The 23,714-nt window shown below is 44.4% G+C and overlaps 1 protein-coding gene across 8 annotated transcripts in view; it reads left to right on the top strand.

The window, feature by feature from the left end:
• LAMA2 (laminin subunit alpha 2) overlaps positions 1-23,714 on the top strand; it is a 1,276,598-nt gene that overhangs the window by 304,578 nt on the left and 948,306 nt on the right. The window lies entirely within an intron of this gene.

The following is a 23,714-nucleotide window of genomic DNA, read 5'->3' as shown; positions in this document are numbered from 1 at the left end:
CAGCATCTTCCTCTGCAGACAGTGCTGCAGCACAATGGATCTCAACCGCATCACAGCCAGAGTAGGAGTGCTCCACATATGTCTCTCTTTCATTTTCTTTTATGACCTAAGCTTCCCTAATATCCCCCCCCCCCCCGCCAAGGGTGTTGCGAGTCAAACAAATTAATTCACTGTACACCATGGCATTTAATTTCACCCCCCCCCCACTCCCAATCTTTGTGACTGAGGGCAGGGTGGGACCTAGTGCTGCTGATGGCTGGGCTCATAACCTGACTTGCTGCTGGACCTCTGAGAAAGTCACTCGAGTACTGCTGCTGCAGCCTGCTCCTCAGTGATCCAGTGCCTGCCAGTGGCTCAGCCTCAGTGACTGTCCTCTCCCTTCCACCCTAACTGTTGCTTTTCATTATGGAAAACACTGTGGGTGGGCCGGGGGCAGGCTGGGAGAGAAGTTATCTATCCAAGAAGATGCTGAGGACACACTAGGGGGAGCTGGGAGGGGTGGGGCCAGAGTGTGATGAAGAACTGAAGCTGCAGTGCTGCCCAGCTACCTATGTTAGAAGAACTAGCCAGGCAATGCAGCTAGCAAGCGGCAGATGGACGAACCACACCAGTGTGGCGGTGGTGCGCCCAAGCAGGTGTTGCCAGCGGTTCTGCACCCACAGTGCATATGTCCTGCATATGCGCTGTGTGACAGGCACCACTGGCACAGCGCTAGTTATGGTCCTGGTGGGAGGGATATAATAAAGGCTTTGAAGATACTGGGTTTCAAATCACTCAGGCACAGTGGTAGATGAAAAACCAACAGTGGTTTATTAAATAGAATGGGTTATAAGTAGAGATGTGTGGCGGGCAATTTTTCATGTTTTGTGTTTTGGTTCTCGTTTCATGCTCATGTTTTGGATCTGGATTGGTTTTGCCAAAACCATCCTTTCGTGTTTTGGTTTTGGATCTGGAGGATTTTTAAAAAAAAAACATAAAAAGCTAAAATCACAGAATTTAGGTTATTTTGATGCTACGGTATTATTAACCTCAATAACATTCATTTCCACTCATTTCCAGTCTATTCTGAACACCTCACACCTCACAATATTGTTTTTAGGCCAAAAGGTTGCACCGAGGTGGGTGTATGACTAAGCTAAGCAACACAAGTGTGCGGCACAAACACCTGGCCCATCTAGGAGTGGCACTGCAGTGTCAGACATGATGGCAGATTGAAAAAATAGGCCACAAACAGCACATCATGCAAAAAAGTAAAAGAGGTGCAATGAGGTAGCTGTATGACTAAGCTAAGCGACACAAGTGTGCGGCACAAACACTTGGTCCATCTAGGAGTGGTGCTGCAGTTGCAGACAGGATGGCACTTAAAAAAACTAGGCCCCAAACAGCACATCATGCAAAGAAGTAAAAGAGGGGCAATAAGGTAGCTGGTTGGCAAAGCTAAGTGACACAAGTGTGCGGCACAAACTCCAGGCCCATCTAGGAGTGGCACTGCAGTGGCAGACAGGATGGCAGATTTAAAAAATAGGCCCCAAATAGCACATCATGCAAATAAGTAAAAGAGGTGCAATGAGATAGCTGTATGACTAAGCTAAGCGACACAAGTGTGCAGCACAAGCAACATGGGACGTGATGGAATTTGCCCAGATGTAATACACGCACATTATTGGTGGCACAGGAGAGCATACCCCTAAACCACACACACAGTGCAAAGCCTGTAAAATTAATTTGAATAAAATAACCCTTTTATTTGGCGCTATTATAATAATATGCAGCTCAGGCGAACGTACCCCTATACCACACAGGGCAAACCCTGTCAAAATAATTTGTATAATAATATAAGTCGTGTATATAACCCTTTTATTTGGAGTAAATAATATAGAGCACAGGACACCACCACTTGACTTATGGCAGCACAAGACACCACCACTGGACGGATGCAGCACAAGACAGCACCACTGGACTGGACTTATATGGCAGTACCCCTGGACTTATATGGCAGTACCTATGGAGATGTACAGCATGTCAGACAATATGGCATGTTAAAAAAATAGTCCCCAAACAGCACATGATGCAAAGAAGAAAAAGAGGTGCAAGATGGAATTGTCCTTAGGCCCTCCCACCCACCCTTATGTTGTATACACAGTACATGCACTCTTTAACAAACCAATCATTTCAGCGACAGGGGCTGCCACACGACTGTGGCTGAAATGAGTGGTTTGTTTGGGCCCCCACCTAAAAAGAAGCAATCAATCTATCCTTGCACAAACTGGCTCTACAGAGGCAAGATGTCGACCTCATCATCATCCTCCGATTCCTCACCCCTTTCACTGTGTACATCCTCCTCACTGAGTATTAATTCGTCCCCACTGGAATCCACCATCACAGGTCCCTGTGTACTTTCTGGAGGCAATTGCTGGTAAAGGTCTTCCCAAGGAATAATTCATTTTGATGAACATCATCTTCTCCACATTTAGTGGAAGTAACCTCCTACGCCGATCGCTGACAAGGTTACCGGCTGCACTAAACACTCTTTCAAAGTACACACTGGAGGGGGGGCAACTTGCAGTTTGTGCAAGGGCCTCCAAATTGCCTCTTTTTCCTGCCAGTATATGTACAGACTGTCTGACATGCCTACTTGGATGCTGTCACTCATATAATCCTCCACCATTCTTTCAATGGTGACAGAATCATATGCAGTGACAGTAGACATGTCAGTAATCGTTGGCAGGTCCTTCAGTCCGGACCAGATGTCAGCTTTCGCTCCTGACTGACCTGCATCACCACCAGCGGGTGGGCTTGGAAATGTTATCCTTTTCCTCGCAGCCCCAGTGGTGGGAGAAATTGAAGGAGGAGCTGTTGACAGGTCACGTTCTGCTTGAGTTGACAATTTACTAACCAGCAGGTCTTTGCACCTCTGCACACTTGTGTCTGCTGGAAAGAGAGATACAACGTAGGCTTTAAACCTCCTTGCACAAACTGGCTCTACAGAGGCAAGATGTCAACCTCATCCTCATTCTCCGATTCCTCACCCCTTTCACTGTGTACATCCTCCAGTTTGTGCAAGGGCATCCAAATTGCCTTTTTCATGCCAGTATACATACAGACTTTCTGACATGCGTACTTGGATGCTGTCACTCATGTAATCGTCCACCATTCTTTCAATGGTGACAGAATCATATGCAGTGACAGTAGACATGTCAGTAATCGTTGGCAGGTCCTTCAGTCTGGACCAGATGTCAGCACTCACTCCGGACTGCTCTGCATCACCGCCAGCGGGTGGGCTCGAAAATCTTATACTTTTCCTCGCAGCCCCAGTTGCGGGAGAAAATGAAGGAGGAGCTGTTGACGGGTCATGTTCCGCTAAATTCCGACAATTTTCTCACCAGCAGGTCTTTGAACCTCTGCAGACTTGTGTCTGCTGGAAAGAGAGATACAACATAGGGTTTAAACCTAGGATCGAACACGGTGGCCAAAATGTAGTGCTCTGACTTTATTCCCCCTTGAATCCAAGCAAAGCGAAAGAAGGGCTCCATCCACAAGTCCCACATACTTTGCGGAATCGCTTCGTCTTAGCTCCTGCTTCAATTTCTCCAGCTGCTTCTGCAAAAGCCTGATGAGGGGAATGACCTGACTGAACTGACTGCTTGTGTGGCAAGTTCGAAGGGTTGGAGAACCTTGCACAAGATGGAAATCATTCTCCACTGCGCTTGAGTCAGGTGCATTCCCACTCCTTTGCCTATATCATAGGTGGATGTATAGGCTTGAATGGCCTTTTGCTGCTCCTCCATCCTCTGAAGCATATAGAGTGTTGTTTCCACCGCATTAATACCTCTTGCTCCAGGTGATGGCAGGGCAGGTTCAGGAGTGTTTGCTGGTGCTCCAGTCTTTGGCACGCAGTGGCTGAATGTCGAAAGTGGCCCGCAATTTTTTGGGGCACCGACAGCATCTCCTGCACGCCCCTGTAATTTTTCAAAAAATTCTGCACCACCAAATTAATTGTATATGCAAAACATGGGACGTGCTGGAATTTGCCAAGATGTAATGCATACACAATATTGGTGGCATTGTATCACAAATCCTCAGGAGAGTGTAAGTGGGGTAAGCCATCGTGCGATTATGTTCCTCAGTTTCCGTAAGAGGTTGTCAGCAGTGTGCCTCTTACAGAAAGTGGTGATGTACAGTGTTGCCTGCCTAGGAATGAGTTTACATTTGAGAGATGCTTCTAGTGGTGCCGCTGCTGTTGTTGCTGCGGGAGGCCATACAGCTACCCAGTGGGCTTTCACAATCATATAGTGCTTAGTCTGCCCTACTCCACTTGTCCACATGTCCATGGTTAAGTGAACAGTGGGTACAACAGCATTTTTTTAGAACACTGAGGACACTTTTTCTGATGTTCCTGTACATTCTCGGTATCGCCTGCCTAGTGAAGTGGAATCTAGATGGGATATGGTACCGGGGACACACTACCTCCATCAATTCTCTAAGTCCCACTGAACTAATGGTGGATACCGGATGCACGTCTAACACCAACATAGCTGTCATGGCCTCAGTTATCTGCTTTGCAACAGGATGACTGCTGTCATATTTCATCTTCCTCGCAAAGGACTATTGGACAGTCAATTTCTTACTTGAAGTAGTACAAGTGGTCTTCCGACTTCCCCTCTGAGATTAAAATCGATTCCCAGCAGCAGCAGCGACAGCAACAGCAGCAGCAGGCGTACCACTCAAGGATCCACCAATGGAATTACGGTTAGGAGAGGACTCCTCAGTCTTGCCAGTGACTTGGCCTGCAGTACTACTGATGTTCCTGACTGAGGAGGATGTTGACGTTGAGGGAGTTGGTGGTGTGGCTTGCAGGAGCTTGGATACAAGAGGAAGAAGAGATTTAGGTGTCAGTGGACTGCTTACGCTCTTACCCAAAGTTTCAAAACTTGACACTGACTTATGATGAATGCGCAGCAGGTGACGTATAAGGGAGGATGTTCTTAGGTGGTTAACGTCCTTACCCCTACTTATTACAGATTGACAGAGGCAACAAACGGCTTGACACCTGTTGTCCGGATTTGTGGAGAAATAATTCCACACCAAAGAGGTGGCTTTTTTGGTATTTTGCCCAGGCATCATAATGGGCTTATTCATCCCACGGACAACAACTGTTTCTCCCGGCACCTGATTTAAACAAATCACATCACCATCAGAATCCTCATCGTCAACTTCCTCCTCAGCGTCAGCAACACCCATATCCTCATCCTGGTGTACTTCAACAGTGACATCCTCAATTTGACTATCAGAAACTGGACCGTGGGTGCTACATCCAGCACTTTCAGAGTGCATGCAAATGGTGGAATGAGCCCTCTGAAAGTGCTGGGAAGCCCACCTGAAAGTGCTGGGAGCCCACCTCCAGTGTTGGGAAGGTCAGGCATCGCAACCACCGACACACTTGGACTCTCCTTGAGGATATATGATACCATCTTAGAACGCACAGTTCTTTGCTGTGCTTTTGTCAGCTTAACTCTTATCATTTTTGTAGCAGGAGGATGAGGGCTTCCATTGTCATGTGAAGCTGAACAACTAGTCATGAACATAGGCCAGGGCCTTAGCCGTTCCTTGTCACTCCGTGTCATAAATAGCATATTGGAAAGTGCAAGTTTCTCCTCAAACCATTTAAATTAATTTTTTGGGGTCTTTTTACTGAACTTTGGCTTTCTGGATTTTACATGCCCTCTACTATCACATTGGGCAATGGCCTTGGCTGACAACGTTGATGGCAGTTCATCATCTATGTCATCACTAGTGGCAGCATCTTCAGCACTAGGAGGAAGTAGTTCTTGATCTTTCCCTATTTTATCCTCCAAATTTTTGTTCTCTATTATTTTTCTGGCCCAGGACATCATTATTTGGATTAAATATTAATAACCACTTTAAATTGAGTAAATAATATACAGCACAGGACAGTACTACTGGAATTATATGGCAGTATCATTGGAATTATATGGCAGTACCACTGGACGTATACGGCAGTACCACTGGACTGGATTTTTATGGCAGTATCACTGGAATTATACGATATTATCACTGGACTTATACAGCAGTACCACTGGACTGGATTTATACGGCAGTATCACTGGAAATATATATCAGTATCACTGGAATTATACAGCAGTTCTGTTGGATTAATACAGCAGTACCACTGGACTGGATTTATATGTCAGTATCACTGGAATTTTACGGCAGTGCCACTGGACTGGATTTATATGGTAGTATCACTGGAATTTTACAGCAGTACCACTGGATTTATATGCCAGTGCCACTGGAATAATACGGCAGTATCACTGGAATTATATGGCAGTACCACTGGACTGGATTTATATGGCAGCATCACTGGAATTATACGGCAGTCTCACTGGAATTATATGGAAGTACCACTGGACCTTTACACCAGTACCACTGGATTTATACAGTAGTACCACTGGGCATATACGGCAGTATCACTGGAATTATATGGCAGTAACACTGGACATATATGGCAGTAGCACTGGATTTATACGGCAGTACCACTGGACATATACGGCAGTACCACTGGACATATACGGCAGTATCACTGTACTTATATGGTAGTATCACTGGACTGGATTTGTACGGCAGTACCACTGGACATATACGGCTGTATCACTGGACATATGCGGCAGTATCACTGCACTGGATTTATATGCCAGTACCACTGGACATATACTTCCAGTATCACTGGAATTATATGGCAGTACCATGGACATATATGGCATTATCACTGGACATATATACGTCAGTATCACTGGACATATATGGCAGTATCACTGGACCTATACGACAGTACCACTGGACTGGATTTATACAGCAGTATCACTGGACAGTGAAAATGGCGGTGACGCACGGCTCCTTATATGGAATCCAAACCCTGTGAGAATCCGCCTGCGGGATGATGATGTTTTGCTTCGTTCTGGTTTCAGAATCAGGTGGGAAAACCCGAGCCGGGCTCGGACTGGATTCATACAGCAGTATCACTGGACATATACGGCAGTATCACTGGACATATATGGCAGTATCAGTGGACATATATGGCATTACCACTGGACTTATACAGCAGCACAGGGACTCCACCACTGGACTGATGCAGGATAACACAGCACCACTGCAATGGACTGGACTTATACAGCTACACTGGACATATGGCAGCAGAGGACACCACCACTGTGACTGGACTGATGTAGCATAAGACACTACACTGGACTGAGCAGCACAAGACAGCACTGGAATCACCACCCCACTTTACCTCCCACACAGACACTGAGGACGGAGACACGTCCTCTTGTTACACTCTCCGGGACCGGAGTGAAAATGGCGGCGATGCGCGGCTCCTTACATGGAATCCAAACCCCGTGAGAATCCGCCTGCGAGATGACGATGTTTTGCTTCATTCTGGTTTCCGTGTCAGGCGGGAAAATCCGGGCTCGGGTAGTGAAGTTCATGGCGGGGGGGGGGGGGGGGGGGTTCGGTTCTCAGGGAACTGAATCCGCTCATCTCTAGTTACTGTATAAGCAGTTGAGCACATTTCTGTATGAGCATGAATAAATTACCTAGAGTGTAACAGATAACACAACACAACTACATAAACAGTATTACTATAGTAAGGCTGATTCAAACACAGTATAGGGGTGAACAGGGACATGTTATGGAGAAGAAACAAACAAACTGAATGTATAGGGGATATGGGGATGAAAAGTACATTTTTAAAATGAGAAATGAGGCATAACTATATTAATTGTCAAAGATCTCTCATTTCCTCACAAAGGCCCAAGGACCTTATTTTAGGAAAACTGCAACTGGCTATGATCGCATGCTGGGGGCCGCCCATCACAGGACAACGCCGTCCAGCATGCAAATGCCCAGCAGCGATGCGATCACTCTAGGCATGCCTTCGTTTTTGATGGAACTTCTCCCAATGCCGCTTTGCCGCAGTCAATCATATTGCGGTTGCATCCTTCCGGGGAGGCGACCGCAATATGACAGCCCGTGCATGTACATTGCCGTCAATGTGCATGCACACTACAGCACAGGTCAGGAGAATGCAAATGCAAAGAATCTCCGACCCTTGCTAAATAAGGCCATAAGTGTACAGTCAAAGCCGTTTCTAGAAGCGGTAGAGCTGTGCGATCACACAGGGAACTCGCCGCGACACCTGCTGGCTGATATTAGCAGCTTTCCCTCCTCCCGCCCATAGTACTGTGCTCAGGGGTGGAGTTTTGCTAGTTGATGCATCATTTAGTAAAACTCCGCCCAGCGAGCGTAGTACTTCAGGCGGGAGTAGGAGAAGCTGCTAATAGCAGTAGGGATGGCCATCGTTATGTACCCCATCTCAGAGGGCCGTTTGCATCGATGGTTGTTGAGGCTTTGGTCCTTCTCTGCCAGGGTTGGGACTCGGGGATCAACTCACCTGCTTCTCGGTCAGTGTATTATTCAGTGGGACAGGAAGGGGTCAGGGGCTGGCATGCTCCTGCTTCTGTATATGTGTTGGGGGGGAGGAGGTTTTACGTAATTTCAGTTTTAGTTACGTTACAATATACAAAGTATCTGAAAGATTGGCATTGAAAACCAACTATAACACTTTACACTGTATTCTGTTCCCCACATTTTTTACACGCAATTGCTAGATCCAGTTATAAAGTGCTTGAAATCTGATCATTTTCCGATCATCACTTTTAGAGGGATTTCCATGAAAATAATTCTAAATAGCATTGTTACTTCTAAATTCTAAATTCCCATTGTTACTACTAGTATAACAAACACTAAAAATAATAAAATAATAATAATAATAATAATAGGTTTCCTAATAGCTCGATTTGATAGTACATACATTCACCATATTTTTGAAACCCAAAGTTGAAATATTCTTGAACTGAGTCCATTTAAAGCTGAAAATTGTTGTAGCTCTGAAAGAAAATCCAAGTACTGTACTGTAGGAGCTTTACATGTACCTGTCATCTGCACACATTGGAGTTAGCATTTGCGCTGTGAAACTACGGTACATGAGAAGGAAGTCCATCAATGCACTGGGAGCCAAATACATCACTGAGTACAATTATTGTGGCGACTTGATGCTATAACTACTTCTTAGTAGTGCCGATTCTTGTGGCAGACAAGTCCTGCAAGGCCACGCCCTTTGCGCAAAATAGCATTTTTTTATGTCTTGGGGGTGCACATTTTTAATGTCTGGGAGGTGGAAATTTTTTGCTATTAGCACTGGGAGCCAAATTGTCAAGAAATGGCCCTGTGCACAGCTCTATAGGTTCCTCCTGATGGTGCTTACACTGCTTAATACTCTCCTGGATGACAATAATTATACCCACAGGCAGAGCTGGATTAAGGGGAAAGGGCATGTCCCCCAGGCGGATCACACTGCTGCATTGCTGGGTTGTGGGCAAACCTCCCAACTGTTCCAATTTTCGTGGGACAGTCCTGTTTTTTGGGACTGTCCCGCTGTCCCACCCACGGGCCGTAGTGTCCTGAGGTGGGGGGGGGGGGCAGTTCGAAGGCTCCTGCGTCTATTCACGAGTGACAGAGGGACAGGGGCATGTCAGCAGCTCACAGAGCGCTGGGCATGCCCCATTCAGTGATGGACAAGGGAGGAGTGGCCTAAATTGTGGCATTCTAAGGCAATGCCCCCTTTTAGGGAGCGTGCGGCGTCGCCGCGCATGTGTCTCGCTTCTGTAATAAAGAAAGTTGGAAGGTATGTTATGGGTGCACTTTGCAACCAATCCCAAACTACAGCAGTCCCATCTCTACTATCTCTCATTGGTCGGCACTAGGCAACTCAGAGAGGCTACGGTACATGCCCATATGTACAGATAGATGTGCCTCTTTGGAAGCATCTATTTGTGCAGTATCCCTAAAATAATTTTTAAAAAGAAGGCAAGTATGCCCCATTGCAATATTTTATATGGTTAAGTTAGCTGACAGATATTTTAAATTACTTAGACTGGCTGCAAACAAAGCAGAATTTTAAATATTGTTACATTTCATTATATAAATACATATAAAACACAGATTAATTAACCAAACTCTCTGGACACAACTGTTTTTACTGCAAACAAATTAAATAATGTCAAGTAGTTGTTGGTTCCTTGTGATGCTTTAATGCAGCGTTTCTCAAATCTGGTCCTCAGGGAACCTTAGCAGGAGGCAAACAAAGGATTTCTACACTGTGTATTCCGAAAGCTTAATTTACAGTAGAAACAAGCAAAGAAAAACTGCTGCAATAAGACTAATAGATAAATTGCTTTACATTAATAAAATATATGATTGAGTCCAGGGGCGGATTGGCCCACCAGGATACCATGACAGATTCCGATGGGCCGGTCCCATACCCCTCCCTCAGCCAGGCCGATTCACACTCAGGCTGGGCTGGCTCACACTGCTTCCAGTACCTGCGGTTCATTGTAACGCAATCCAGAAGTTAGGCTAGCAGGCACTTCCAGGTGCTGTTAGCCATGAAAAGTGGTGAAGCTGTTCTACCAATGGGGGCCCGGGAGAAAGTTAACCAGCCCAGCAGCATCATCTCTCTTCCTCGAGGCCAGCCCGGGAGCAGCAGTACAGCGATGGTCGGGTTCACTACACCCGCTTCCACCTTAGCTCCCGCATTCTCATTGAAATGGCCTGAGCCGCAACTGAGCACTGAAGGGAACCTTGCAGAGAGGTTATTTTTAATTACATTATTTGCATTATCATGATGGTATACGGATTAGGGCGTCCCCAGTCACAGTGTATGGTTTGGGGACTGGACAGGAGCAAGATGTACCTTGTTCTCAGGATGCCTGCTGATCAGGATGCACTCACAGCCAGCCCTGGGACAATCTCTAATGCAAAGTCCTTCAGCCCTATAGCTGTCCAATGTCTGTCCATGATCATGGTGTCTACGTATGTAATGCGGTGGCTACGTATGTAATGTGGTGGCTATGTATGTAATGAGGTGCTATACATGTAATGTGGTGCTAGTCGTATAATGTGGTGCTATATGTGTAGTGCGGTGCTATACCTGTAATGTGGTGCTATTCGTGTTATGTGGTGCTATTTGTGTAATGCAGTGCTATACGTATAGTGCTATGCTATATGTGTAATGCGGTGCTATTCGTGTAATGTGGTGCTATTCATTTAATAATGTGGTGGCTATGTATGTAATCATGGGCATATTGGCCACTGGGACAGATTCTGCTGCGCTGGTCCCCTGTGTCTGTGTTTCACTACTTGTGTGTGCTCCCCCTCCCTGTACTTTGAATCATATTAGGTTAAAAAAAAAAAATCAATAAAATCAGAAGTAGATTAAAACCATGACAGTAGTGTCAGTAGACACTGAAACTGGGTATATCAGTCCTATTCAGTCATATTCAGACGTACAGATGTACATCAGGGTAGGGCATTGTAGCAGCATATGCATAAAGTTGCAGGTAAACATTAGCATAACGTAAAGCAAAGGAGGCCCCAACTGTGTCTATCTCAGAATCAGGACCTCTGAGAAGTGACCCCTCCCTCTTGACAGGCCCCTCACCCTCAACAGACTCCGCCTCCATTAGGAAAGCTTCCATAAATTTCTTGGGCTGGTGTTTGATCCCAATCCACCCCTGATTGAGTCCCAAAGTGTTTGCTTGTTCATAGTCTGAGCTAACAGTATACATATGTGGACAAATTTGTTGGTACTCTTATAGCTCATTGAAACAATGCTTAATTTTTCCTGAAAAATGGCTAAAGTAAAAACTATAAGTTGCCTATAACCACATTTCAGATGGGTACCAGCCCACCGTGAACTTGCCATTACTAACAATACCGTATCTAAAAAAAAAGACCCTGACAACCATATGCCATTACATTTGACCCCCTTTTATTTAAAATTCCAAAGAAAAGCTGTGGTGGCAAAAGAGAGAATGGCAGCTATTCAGTAACAACTTGTCTTACGCCAACAAGACGACAACAACAAAGTTGCAGGGCCAATTGCCCTTCCCAACAGCAAGTGCTAGGTTACAAGTTCTTCCTTCAATACCACAACAATATGGCCTGGACAGAAAGCCTTTGCCTCTGACCCCAGTATGGTGGACTCACCCTAATTGATGTACTGAAGGGAAGCGCACCTACAGACGTGCCAGCCTGCAGATTACAATCTAATTGCGCCAAATGTGGATTGTTTGCCGTGGCTAGCGTGCCTATGAATGTGTGCAGGTACAGCATACACACCCACAACTCATAGGATCACATGGTGTGATGAACTCCTATGAACGGGTTGTGGGCGGGTGCGCATAATTGCAATAAGTGGTGCTGAAGATGTGGGGCCACAGCGCAGCCCAAATTTCAAACAGGGGAGCCACACCTACTGCCACTAACTGTCATCCCAAACTGACTCACTGACAGTCGGTGTAGCTCCCCTATTTGAAATTCGGACCCACTACTCATTTGCTGCTAAGATGAACACGGGCACATCTGTAGATAGCAGTGAGATAGCCACTGGACTACTGTTCTTTCCTGCTAAAAGGTTGACAGTCAACAAAGGGAAAAATAGAGAAGAAGGGAGTTCAAAGAAAAAGAGGCAGAGCCCTGCATAAACTGCACTAAAACAGTTTCCCATCCCATAAACACAACATTCTAATTGGCGGGGGAAAAAAAAAAAATCTGAATTTAGAGGGGAAAGTGTACTAACCAGGGAAAAGAGTGGAGAAGTAAGCCAGTGGAGAAGTTGCTCATGGCATCCAATCAGCATTGATTTAACATTTATCATTTGCATTAGAGATGTGCGGCTGGCATTTTTCGTGTTGTGTGTTTTGGTTCTAATTCCACTTTTGTGTTTTGGTTTTGGCTTGGTTTTGCCAAAACCACCCTTTCGTGTTTTGGTTTTGGGTTTGGATCTGGATGATTTAAAAAAAAAAACATAAATTCAGCTAAAATCACAGAATTTGGGGTAATTTTGCTCCTACGGTATTATTAACCTCAATAACATTCATTTCCACTCATTTCCAGTCTATTCTTAACATCTCACTACTCATAATATTATTTTTAGTCCTAAAATTTGCACCGAGGTCGCTGGATGGCTAAGCTAAGCGACACAAGTGGCCGACACAAACACCTGGCCCATCTAGGAGTGGCACTGCAGTGTCACGCAGGATGGCCCTTCAAAAAAATTGTCCCCAAACAGCACATGATGCAAAGAAGAAAAAGAGGTGCAATTAGGTAGCTGGATGGCCAAGCTAAGCAACACAAGTGTGCGGCACAAACACCTAGCCCATCTAGGAGTGGCACTGCAGTTACAGACAGGAGGGCAGATTTAAAAAATAGGCCCCAAACAGCACATGATGCAAAGAAGAAAAAGAGGCGCAATGAGGAAGCTGTATGACTAAGCTAAGCGACACAAGTGTGCGGCACAAACACCTGGCCCATCTAAGAGTGGCACTGCAGTGTCAGACAGGATGGCACTTAAAAAAAACTAGTCCCAAACAGCACATGATGCAAAGAAGAAAAAGAGGTGCAAGATGGAATTGTCCTTGGGCCTTCCCACCCACCCTTATGTTGTATAAACAGGACATGCACACTTTAACAAACCCAACATTTCGGCGACAGGGTCTGCCACATGACTGTGGCTGAAATGACTGGTTTGTTTGGGCCCCCACCAAAAAAGAAGCAATCAATCTCTCCTTGCACAAACTGGCTCTACAGAGGCAAGATGACGACCTCCTCCTCATCCTCCGATTCCTCACCCCTTTCACTGTGTACATCCTCCTCACTGAGTATTAATTCGTCCTCACTGGAATCCACCATCACAGGTACCTGTGTACTTTCTGGAGGCAATTGCTGGTAAAGGTCTTCCCAAGGAATTTATAATTTATTTTGATGAACATCATCTTCTCCACATTTAGTGGAAGTAACCTCCTACGCCGATCGCTGACAAGGTTACCGGCTGCACTAAACACTCTTTCAGAGTACACACTGGTGGGGGGGCAACTTAGGTAAAATAAAGCCAGCTTGTGCAAGGGCCTCCAAATTGCCTCTTTTTCCTGCCAGTATATGTACGGACTGTCTGACATGCCTACTTGGATGCTGTCACACATATAATCCTCCACCATTCTTTCAATGGTGACAGAATCATATGCAGTGACAGTAGACATGTCAGTAATCGTTGGCAGGTCCTTCAGTCCGGACCAGATGTCAGCTTTCGCTCCTGACTGACCTGCATCACCGCCAGTGGGTGGGCTAGGAAATGTTATCCTTTTCCTCACAGCCCCAGTGGCGGGAGAAATTGAAGGAGGAGCTGTTGACAGGTCACGTTCCGCTTGAGTTGACAATTTACTAACCAGCAGGTTTTTGCACCTCTGCACACTTGTGTCTGCCAGAAAGAGAGATACAACGTAGGCTTTAAACCTAGAATCGAGCACGGTGGCCAAAATGTAGTGCTCTGATTTCAACAGATTGACCACCGTTGAATCCTGGCAAAGCGAATGAAGGGCTCCATCCACAAGTCCCACATACTTTGCGGAATCGCTCCGTCTTAGCTCATCCTTCAATTTATCCAGCTGCTTCTGCAAAAGCCTGATGAGGGGAATGACCTGACTCAAGCTGGCAGTGTCTGAACTGACTTCACGTGTGGCAACTTCGAAGGGTTGGAGAACCTTGCACAAGACGGAAATCATTCTCCACTGTGCTTGAGTCAGGTGCATTATTCATCCTTTGCCTTTATTATAGGTGGATGTATAGGCTTGAATGGCCTTTTGCTGCTCCTCCATCTTCTGAACCATATAGAGTGTTGAATTCCACCTCGTTACCACCTCTTGCTTCAGTTGATGGAGGGGCAGGTTCAGGAGTGTTTGCTGGTGCTCCAGTCTTTGGCACCCAGTGGCAGAATGGCGAAAGTGGCCCGCAATTTTTTGGGCCACGGACAGCATCTCCTGCACACCCCTGTCATTATTCCAAAATTCTGCACCACCAAATTAATTGTATGTGCAAAACATGGGACATGCTGTCATTTGCCCAGATGTAATGCACGCACAATATTGGTGGCTTTGTCCAATATCATAAATCCCCAGGAGAGTCCATTTGGGGTTATCCATTCTGCGATGATGTTCCTCAGTTTCCGTAAGAGGTTGTCAGCTGTGTGCCTCTTATGGAAAGTGGTGATACATAGCGTAGCCTGCCTAGGAACCAGTTGGCATTTGAGAGATGCTGCTACTGGTGCCGCTGCTGTTGTTGCTGCGGAAGGCCATACATCTACCCAGTGGTCTGTTACAGTCATATAGTCCTTAGTTTGCCCTATTCCACTTGTCCACATGTCCATGGTTAAGTTGTCACTGGATAGACCCGCATTTTGTAGGACACTGGTGTCTCTTTTTCTGACGTCTGTGTACATTCTCTGTATCGCCTGCCTAGAGAAGTGGAACCTAGATGGGATTTGGTACCGGGGACACACTATCTCCATCAATTCTCTAAGTCCCACTGAACTAATGGTGGATACCAGACACACCTCTAACACCAACATAGCTGTCAAGGCCTCAGTTATCCGCTTTGCAAAAGGATGACTGCTGTCATATTTCATCTTCCTCACAAATGACTGCTGGACAGTCAATTGCTTACTGGAAGTAGTAAAAGTGGTCTTCGGACTTCCCCTCTGGGATGACGATCGACTCCCAGCAGCAACAGCAGCGGCAGCAACAGCAGGCGTACCACTCCAGGATCCTCTGGAGAAATCCCGGATAGGAGAGGACTCCTCAGTCTTGCCAGTGACTTGGCCTGCAGGACTACGGACGTTCCTGACTGAGGAGGAAGTTGACATTGAGGGAGTTGGTGGTGTGGCTTGCAGGAGCTTGGGTACAGGAGGAAGAATGGATTTAGGTGTCAGTGGACTGCTTACGCTCTTACCCAAAGTTTCTGAACTTGACAGTGACTTCTGATGAATGCGCAGCAGGTAACGTATAAGGGAGGATGTTCCTAGGTGGTTAACATCCTTACCCCTACTTATTACAGATTGACCGAGGCAACAGATGGCTTGACACCTGTTGTCCGGATTTGTGGAGAAATAATTCCACACTGAAGAGGTGGCTTTTTTGGTAGTTTGCCCAGGCATCACAATGGGCTTCTTCGTCCCAAGGACAACAGGTGTCTCCCCCACTGCCTGACTTAAACAAACCACATCACCATCAGAATCCTCATCGTAAACTTTCTCCTCAGCGCCAGCAATACCTATATCCTCATCCTGGTGTACTCCAACAGTGACATCTTCAATTTGAATATTAGGAACTGGACTGTGGGTGCTCCTTCCTTACAATTTTGACTATATAGTCAAAATCGTAAGAAAAGTTAGTGCAGATCGCAAGGTGAAAGTCACCTTGCGATCCCGATTCGATGCCAATGAGCGGTCCTGTGCGGTCGGCATTGCAAGATTAGATAGACTGTGCAGGCAAGTCAATTTTGACTATCTCATAGAAAAGAAAGTCAAAATTGACACTTAGACAAAATCGCACATAGTCAGTATCACAAGCACAGTCATTATGTGCTTGCGATGCCGACTTAGCCCCTGTCGCATAGCCCGAATCTCACCGTGTGTATGGGCCATAAGGGTTTAAATTTTACCCTGCACATTAGGTATACTTGCTCATCATTATCTCATGTATACTGTACCTGCATGCTTTTGCTATTTCATAGAATAAAGCAAGACTGTGAAAACAGAAACATTAGTTTATTCTCCATTCTAAAATGTCCTCAACAGATTTATTGGCACCTCTTATGGTGTGTACACACAGTGAGATTTTTTCTTACGATTTTGAATATATAGTCAAAATCGTAAGAAAAGTTAGTGCAGATCGCAAGGTGAAAGTCACCTTGCAATCCCGATTCGATGCCAATGCGCGGTCCCGCACGTTCGGCATCGCAAGAACAGATAGACTGTGCAGGCAAGTCAATTTTGACTCTAAATATAGAAGAGATAGTCAAAATTGACACTTAGCCAAAACCGCACATAGTCAGTCTCAAAAGCACAGTCATTATGTGCTTGCGATGCCGACCAAGCCCCTGTCGCATAGTGAGAATCGGGCATAGCCCAAATCTCACCGTGTGTATGGGCCATTAGAAAAGATAATAAACAATTGTATTATAGTGATATTTCAAACTGTTTTCTTGAATTAGCATCACACACACATCTTCAATCTTCTAATCAGTAATTCAGCCACATTCTGGTCCTAATGCAGAGTTGAACACAAGTGGCCCTCAATTGCTCCAGCACTGCATGTGCAGAAATAAATGCCTGTAGTCATCATTATCATCATCCTCAGAGCAAACTTACGATAGCCTACACCTGCAACTTGTTGAAGCTGAAGAGCATTACTGCACATACTTCATATTAGTTCCTTTAGGGAGGCTTCAATCCTCAACCAATATGGCCAGCAACCATTCTTCTGCGCATACGCAGTGTTATCTCGTTATTGTGTTAGAACACCACAGTGGGAGATGGATGTCTTCCACTTAGCTCAGTGAGATTCTGCAATTACCGCATTCCATGGCACCTTCAGAGATGCTGATACTACTTGTATCCTGCACTGCTACCCTTATGCGCTCACCAGCTGGTGGTCTGTATGCTCCAATCAAGCTCCGCTCCATGCTAAGAGTCTATAAAAGCTTAACTGTAAGTACGGATGTACAAATCACATTACTGCTTCATAGGCCACCCAATTGGTTAAGTGCTAGACTGTTCATTTTCTCAGGGCATCCCCTGGTGTGTGCCTACACTCTGCCATACCACCACCAGTTGTACACACACACAAATGATACGCCTGGAAATAGGTATATTAATTCTTCATAATGTGATACCATCTTGATGTCCACTCTTTCCTAGATGAGAACATAGTAACATAGTAACATAGTAACATAGTATCTGAGGTTGAAAAAAGACAATTGTCCATCGAGTTCAACCTATTTGTGGTGTCCTATGCATGATGATTTGACTAAAATTTCTGACTGATGCTGCTGTCAGCCATTGCATTTTATCCCTATTTATAGTAACTATAATGCATGACTATGCACCATACCCCTGGATATCCTTATCCAATAGGAATTTATCTAACCCATTCTTAAAGGTGTTGACAGATTCCGCCATTACAACTCCCTCGGGCAGGGAATTCCAAACACGTATTGTCCTTACTGTGAAAAAGCCTTTACGCCGTATTGTGCGGAATCTCCTTTCCTCTAACCTGAGCGAGTGTCCACGAGTCCTCTGTGTTGATCTAACCAAAAACAGGTCCCGCGCAAGCTCTGTGTATTGTCCCCTTATATATTTGTAGATGTTGATCATATCCCCTCTTAGTCTCCGCTTTTCCAATGTAAACATGCCTAGTCTTTCAAGCCTTTCCTTGTATTCCATCGTCTCCAGGCCCTTAATTAGTTTGGTCGCCCTCCTCTGTACCTTTTCAAGCTCAAGGATATCCTTTTTGTAGTACGGTACCCAGAACTGTACACAGTATTCAAGGTGTGGCCTCACTAGTGATTTATATAATGGGAGTATAATACTCTCGTCCCTAGCATCAATACCCCGTTTTATGCATGCTAATATATTATTAGCCTTCTTTGCTGCAGTCCTACTTTGGGTACTACTGCTTAGCTTGCTATCTATGAGGACACCTAAGTCCTTTTCCAGTACAGAATCCCCTAATTTTACCCCATTTAGTAGGTAGGTGTAATTTTTGTTCTTGTTACCACAGTGCATTACCTTACACTTGTCTGTGTTGAAGCGCATTCTCCATTTGGCTGCCCATGCTTCTAATTTAACTAAGTCGTTCTGAAGAGACTCGGCATCCTCCTCTGTATTTATAGCCTTACACAATTTGGTATCATCTGCAAAAATTGACACCATGCTCTCTAGACCTTCTGTTAGGTCGTTAATGAAAATATTGAACAATAGCGGTCCTAATACTGAGCCTTGCGGCACACCACTTAGCACTTCAGTCCAAGTTGAAAAAGATCCATTAACCACAACGCGCTGCTTCCTATAATCTAACCAGTTTTTGACCCAAGTGCATATTGTGCTTCCTAGCCCTGATTCTTGTAGCTTGTATATAAGTCTCATGTGTGGTACAGTATCGAACGCTTTGGCAAAGTCTAAAAAGATTACATCCACGTCTTTACCCTGATCTAGGTTTGCGCTTACTGTTTCATAGAAGTCAAGTAAGTTGGTTTGACAGGATCTGTCCTTCATAAACCCATGTTGATTCCTTTTAATTACCTTATTGGTTTCAAGGAACTTCTGAATACTATCTCTTAGAATACCTTCCAATACTTTCCCCACTATAGATGTAAGACTAACTGGTCTATAATTACCTGGTTCATCTTTACTTCCCTTTTTGAATATAGGCACTGCTTTCGCTATACGCCAGTCTTTGGGAACCATACCTGATATAACTGAATCCTCAAAGATCAAAGATAGCGGTTTTGCCAGTTCAGAGTGAAGCTCCATTAGAACCCTTGGATGAATACCATCGGGCCCTGGTGATTTATTAATCTTTAAATGTTTTAATCGGTCACAGACTATTTCCTCGCTTAAATAAGTACCTATCAGTGTGATATTGTCATTATTGAGTTTGTGTGTCAGTCCCTGAATTGGGTCCTCTCTAGTGAATACTGTTGAAAAAAACTAATTTAGTGTGTCCGCTATGTCATTATCATTTTTGCTTAAGACTCCTAACTTGTCTTTCAAAGGGCCTATACTCTCCTTTTTTAATCTCTTGCTATTAATGTATTTAAAGAATTTTTTGGGATTCGCTTTGCTTTCCTTTGCTACTAGTTTTTCAGTTTCTACTTTAGCCGCTCTTATTTCCTTTTTGCAATTTTTGTTACATTCCTTATAGTGCTGAAATGACTCTGCTTCCCCGTCAGATTTGTATTTTTTAAATGCTCGCCTTTTCTTGCCCATAAGTTCCTTAATCTTTTTGTTAAGCCACATCGGTTTATGATTTTTATTCCCTTTTTTGCTACTCATAGTAATATATTTGAGTGTATTTTTAGCTAGCAGGAATTTTAGTACCTCCCATTTCTCCGTAGTATTTTTTCCTAAAAACAAACCTTCCCATTCAATATCCCTGAAAAATACCCTCATCTTTTCAAAATTTGCTTTGCTAAAGTTTAAAGTCCTAGTTGAGCCAGTATAGGGCTGTTTGTAGAAACTGATATTGAATGTGACCATATTGTGGTCGCTGTTTCCTATGGGTTCCCCTACTATAATACCCGATACCAAATCCTGATTGTTTGTTAATACCAGGTCTAAGATTGCATTGTACCTAGTTGGTTCCTCAATTATTTGGACTAGGTAGTTATCATTTAGTGTGTTTAAAAACAAACTGCCCCTAGCAGTATCACATGAATCGTTTTTCCAGTTTATCTCTGGAACCCCTTCAGTGTGTAAGTGTAAGTGGAGATGCAACTTAGATGCATGCAACTCTCCATCTCCAGTTCTACGCTTGGTTACAGAGAATGCACAGTGCAAAAACACACAACGTACACTCCACCAATGTACATATGTTCAACTCTGCAACAGCCTCTCTGTTTTATCTTTTGTTCTGTAGACTGGTCTACATCTCAAGAGCATCCTGAAAGATGTAGATCAGCCAAAGATGTTATAGCAAATGTTACATATCCATTCACTCAAAGTCAATTATTCCACAGTAATATTACTATTAGTTTGTTTATTGACAAAATATACTTTTTCTTCCATTCATCTACCTCTGCTTATTGGGATGGTTAGCTGAATCTTGAAAGAGGGAAAGGTGCATATCCAAAGGCCAAAACAGTGTGAATATGTGTAAGAATTACATTTGTCTTCTCTTGTGAGACAGATTATTTGAGGAAATGGTGTGCATACAATTTATTATTCATGTACTCGTATGTTTCAGAACAGAGTGACAGGATGAAAGAAATCCGATAAAGGGAGTGGGAGACACAGAAGATAGAATCTAGGAAGTTGCATGTCTGTGTAGAATGCTAATTAGTATGATATCCAGAATAAAGATACCTTATGTTCCTATTGGGAAGCCAATAATTGCGTTTTCATAAAATATAAATATTGACCAAAATGTCTTGAACCTTCGTGCAAATATTAGTAGATAGAATTTACTCTTGATTGTGTGAATGTATTATAAATACATTTTTATGTGAAATGGAGATGAGCAGGGCCTGATTCACACGCTCTATTGATGTCGGATGCAGCTGAGTAATTTTTGCTATTGTACAAGCATCTAGGTCGCACGGAGTATGCATCCAGAGTCCATGCACACAGAGTTGCAGCTGAGATTGAGGCGCATGATCTCAGAAATGTCTTCAGGGTGTTCCTGGTAGGGGGCTGGGAGGTGGCTAATCGGACACACAGAGATGGTCCGTCTTATGGGAGTGTCGCTGAAGTGGTTGCATATACAGAGGCTTAATTGTTCACATTGGCCATACTTAGATGGAAAATCTGCTCCAATAGATGTAGCCACGCTCATCTAACCTGAAGCTTGCCATATTCGCGGCAAGTGTGCCCGCAAGTAGGACGCGTGTGTGCGTCTAAGTATGTGTGCCCACAGGAATACGTGGGTGGTGAACTAAGTCACAGCTCGGTGTACTAAGGCACACGTGCACCTAAGTGTTTCATTTGTGCCCATGCGGCCATACTGCAGGCTGGATGAACGTGGCTACATCTGTACCATAGGGTTCGGGCAAGTTTTGATGGTGCAACCAATGGGTGTATTAAAGATGCACTATGTGGTATTACAGTGTCTAAAGAAGTGGGTGACTCAGTCCTTGGGCATTCAGATGTATGCTTGTTATACACCAGGGGCAGGGCTGGTACTAGCATTGGTATAGTCACACAAAAGACACTAAAGGGTTTGCAGCAGCATTGCTACTCAAAATCAGCCCATTAACTTGGAGAAGTTGTTATAGCACAAAAATGTAAGGGACTGGACTCCAAAAATGAATTTTAAACATAATAAGATGTGTTACTATGCTGAGACTTGTAGTGTCATGCAAAATAAAGAAAACGCAGGTGCGTACTCTAAGCACTAAGAATACTGATAACCAAAACAATTATACACTTTAAAGTCACATTATTATAACCACTAGCTAATTGCCAGAGTAACTGTCATTACGGACAGCAGCTAAATGTTCGGTGAACTTTCATTTTAGACACACAATTGGTAGCTCCAGGTTAATTTTGACAGTGAGTTGCTTCACTGCAATGTGTCTGTCAGCCCTTACGCACCTTCGTAGCTGACGTTCACCTCCCAGATCAATGGCACATGGTGCTCTGCAGTTTCCACGTCGGTGATTCACAATGGGGCCATTTGTCCAGTCACGATACACCTTCACCACAGCAGCATGCAAACAGTTCACAAACTGCGCTGTTTCAGTAATACTGCCACCCTTGGCCTGAAAGCTGATAATCATCCCTTTTTGCTACTCGGATAAATCGCCCCTTTCACCCATGACAGCAACAAGTGATATGTGTGCAGAAGGCCAATCGAACACCTTATCGCAAACCAAGCTAGCGCATGCCAAGTAATGTACTTCCTGGGCTTTGCGCTGCTGACGTCAAATGTAGGAGGTGGTCACAATAATGTGAATTGACCGTCTAATAAACAGCACATGTATGATCAAGAGTTTGAAGCCTAGACCCCACCGCTATATTGATATTATCCTCAACTTTTCTCTGACTGTCTGGATGGTATACGCTGGCATGCGCACAGCATCTATTCACAAGTGACAGAGGGAGAGGGGGCATGTCAGAAGCTCATAGAGCGCTGGGCATGCCCCATTCAGTGATGGACAAAAGAGGCGTGGCTTAAATTGTGGCATCACTGCATAGCCATGCCCTCTTTTTGAAGGTCACACCCATTTTTCAGGAGCGCGTGCGGCTTTGCCGTGTGTGTGTTCCTCTTCTACCTTGAAGAAAGTTGGGAGGTATGCTGTGGGCCAGTCCAACCCTGGTCCTGCTACTTCCTTGCAGCTTTTGCTCCCACGATGCTCTACTGTATGCAGCAGAGGCTGCGATCCATTTACAGCTATGACTTTCCCATAAAAGCGAAAAGGATCGCGGGGTGCATGCGTACACTCTCACTTGCGAATTTCGGGAGCCGGCAGTCAGGCTACGTGTGCTGAGCAGCAAGGCAGTAACAGGACACATCTGTATACAGTATATGAATTACATATGAAAACTTCTCCTTCCACACACTTCAACAGTAAATTATTATAGTTTCAATTTAAGTAACAGAAATAGGTCTTTTCAGGTTCTAACAGTAAAAATAGGTAATTTTAGGTACTAACACCCAGATTAGGTAATTTTAGGTGCTATAGAAATTAATTACATTATTCCCTGGTACATAAAACATAAAAGGAAACTGAAATTTTGAGTGTAATGGAAAGGATTAGAATAATTTAGAACCTTAGAAAAACTGATTTTGAAGCTAATATAGAGTACACACAGGACACCTCTGCATTGATTCTCATGTGTCACAAAAAGATAATTTATCCAAATGGCAGACACTGTAAATAATTCAGATTACCTGACCTCATTGACCTTACTTTACAAAGAAAAATACTATTTATAGGCTACTTATCATTTGGCAAACGGTGAAAAATATTATGAATAGGGACATTTTTCATAATGTTTCTTCCTGACTATGCCCCGACCTTCA

This window comes from Pseudophryne corroboree, chromosome 4, assembly GCF_028390025.1.
Source record: "Pseudophryne corroboree isolate aPseCor3 chromosome 4, aPseCor3.hap2, whole genome shotgun sequence".
Taxonomy (NCBI): Eukaryota; Metazoa; Chordata; class Amphibia; order Anura; family Myobatrachidae; genus Pseudophryne; species Pseudophryne corroboree.
This window is presented reverse-complemented; position numbering and strand designations above follow the sequence as displayed.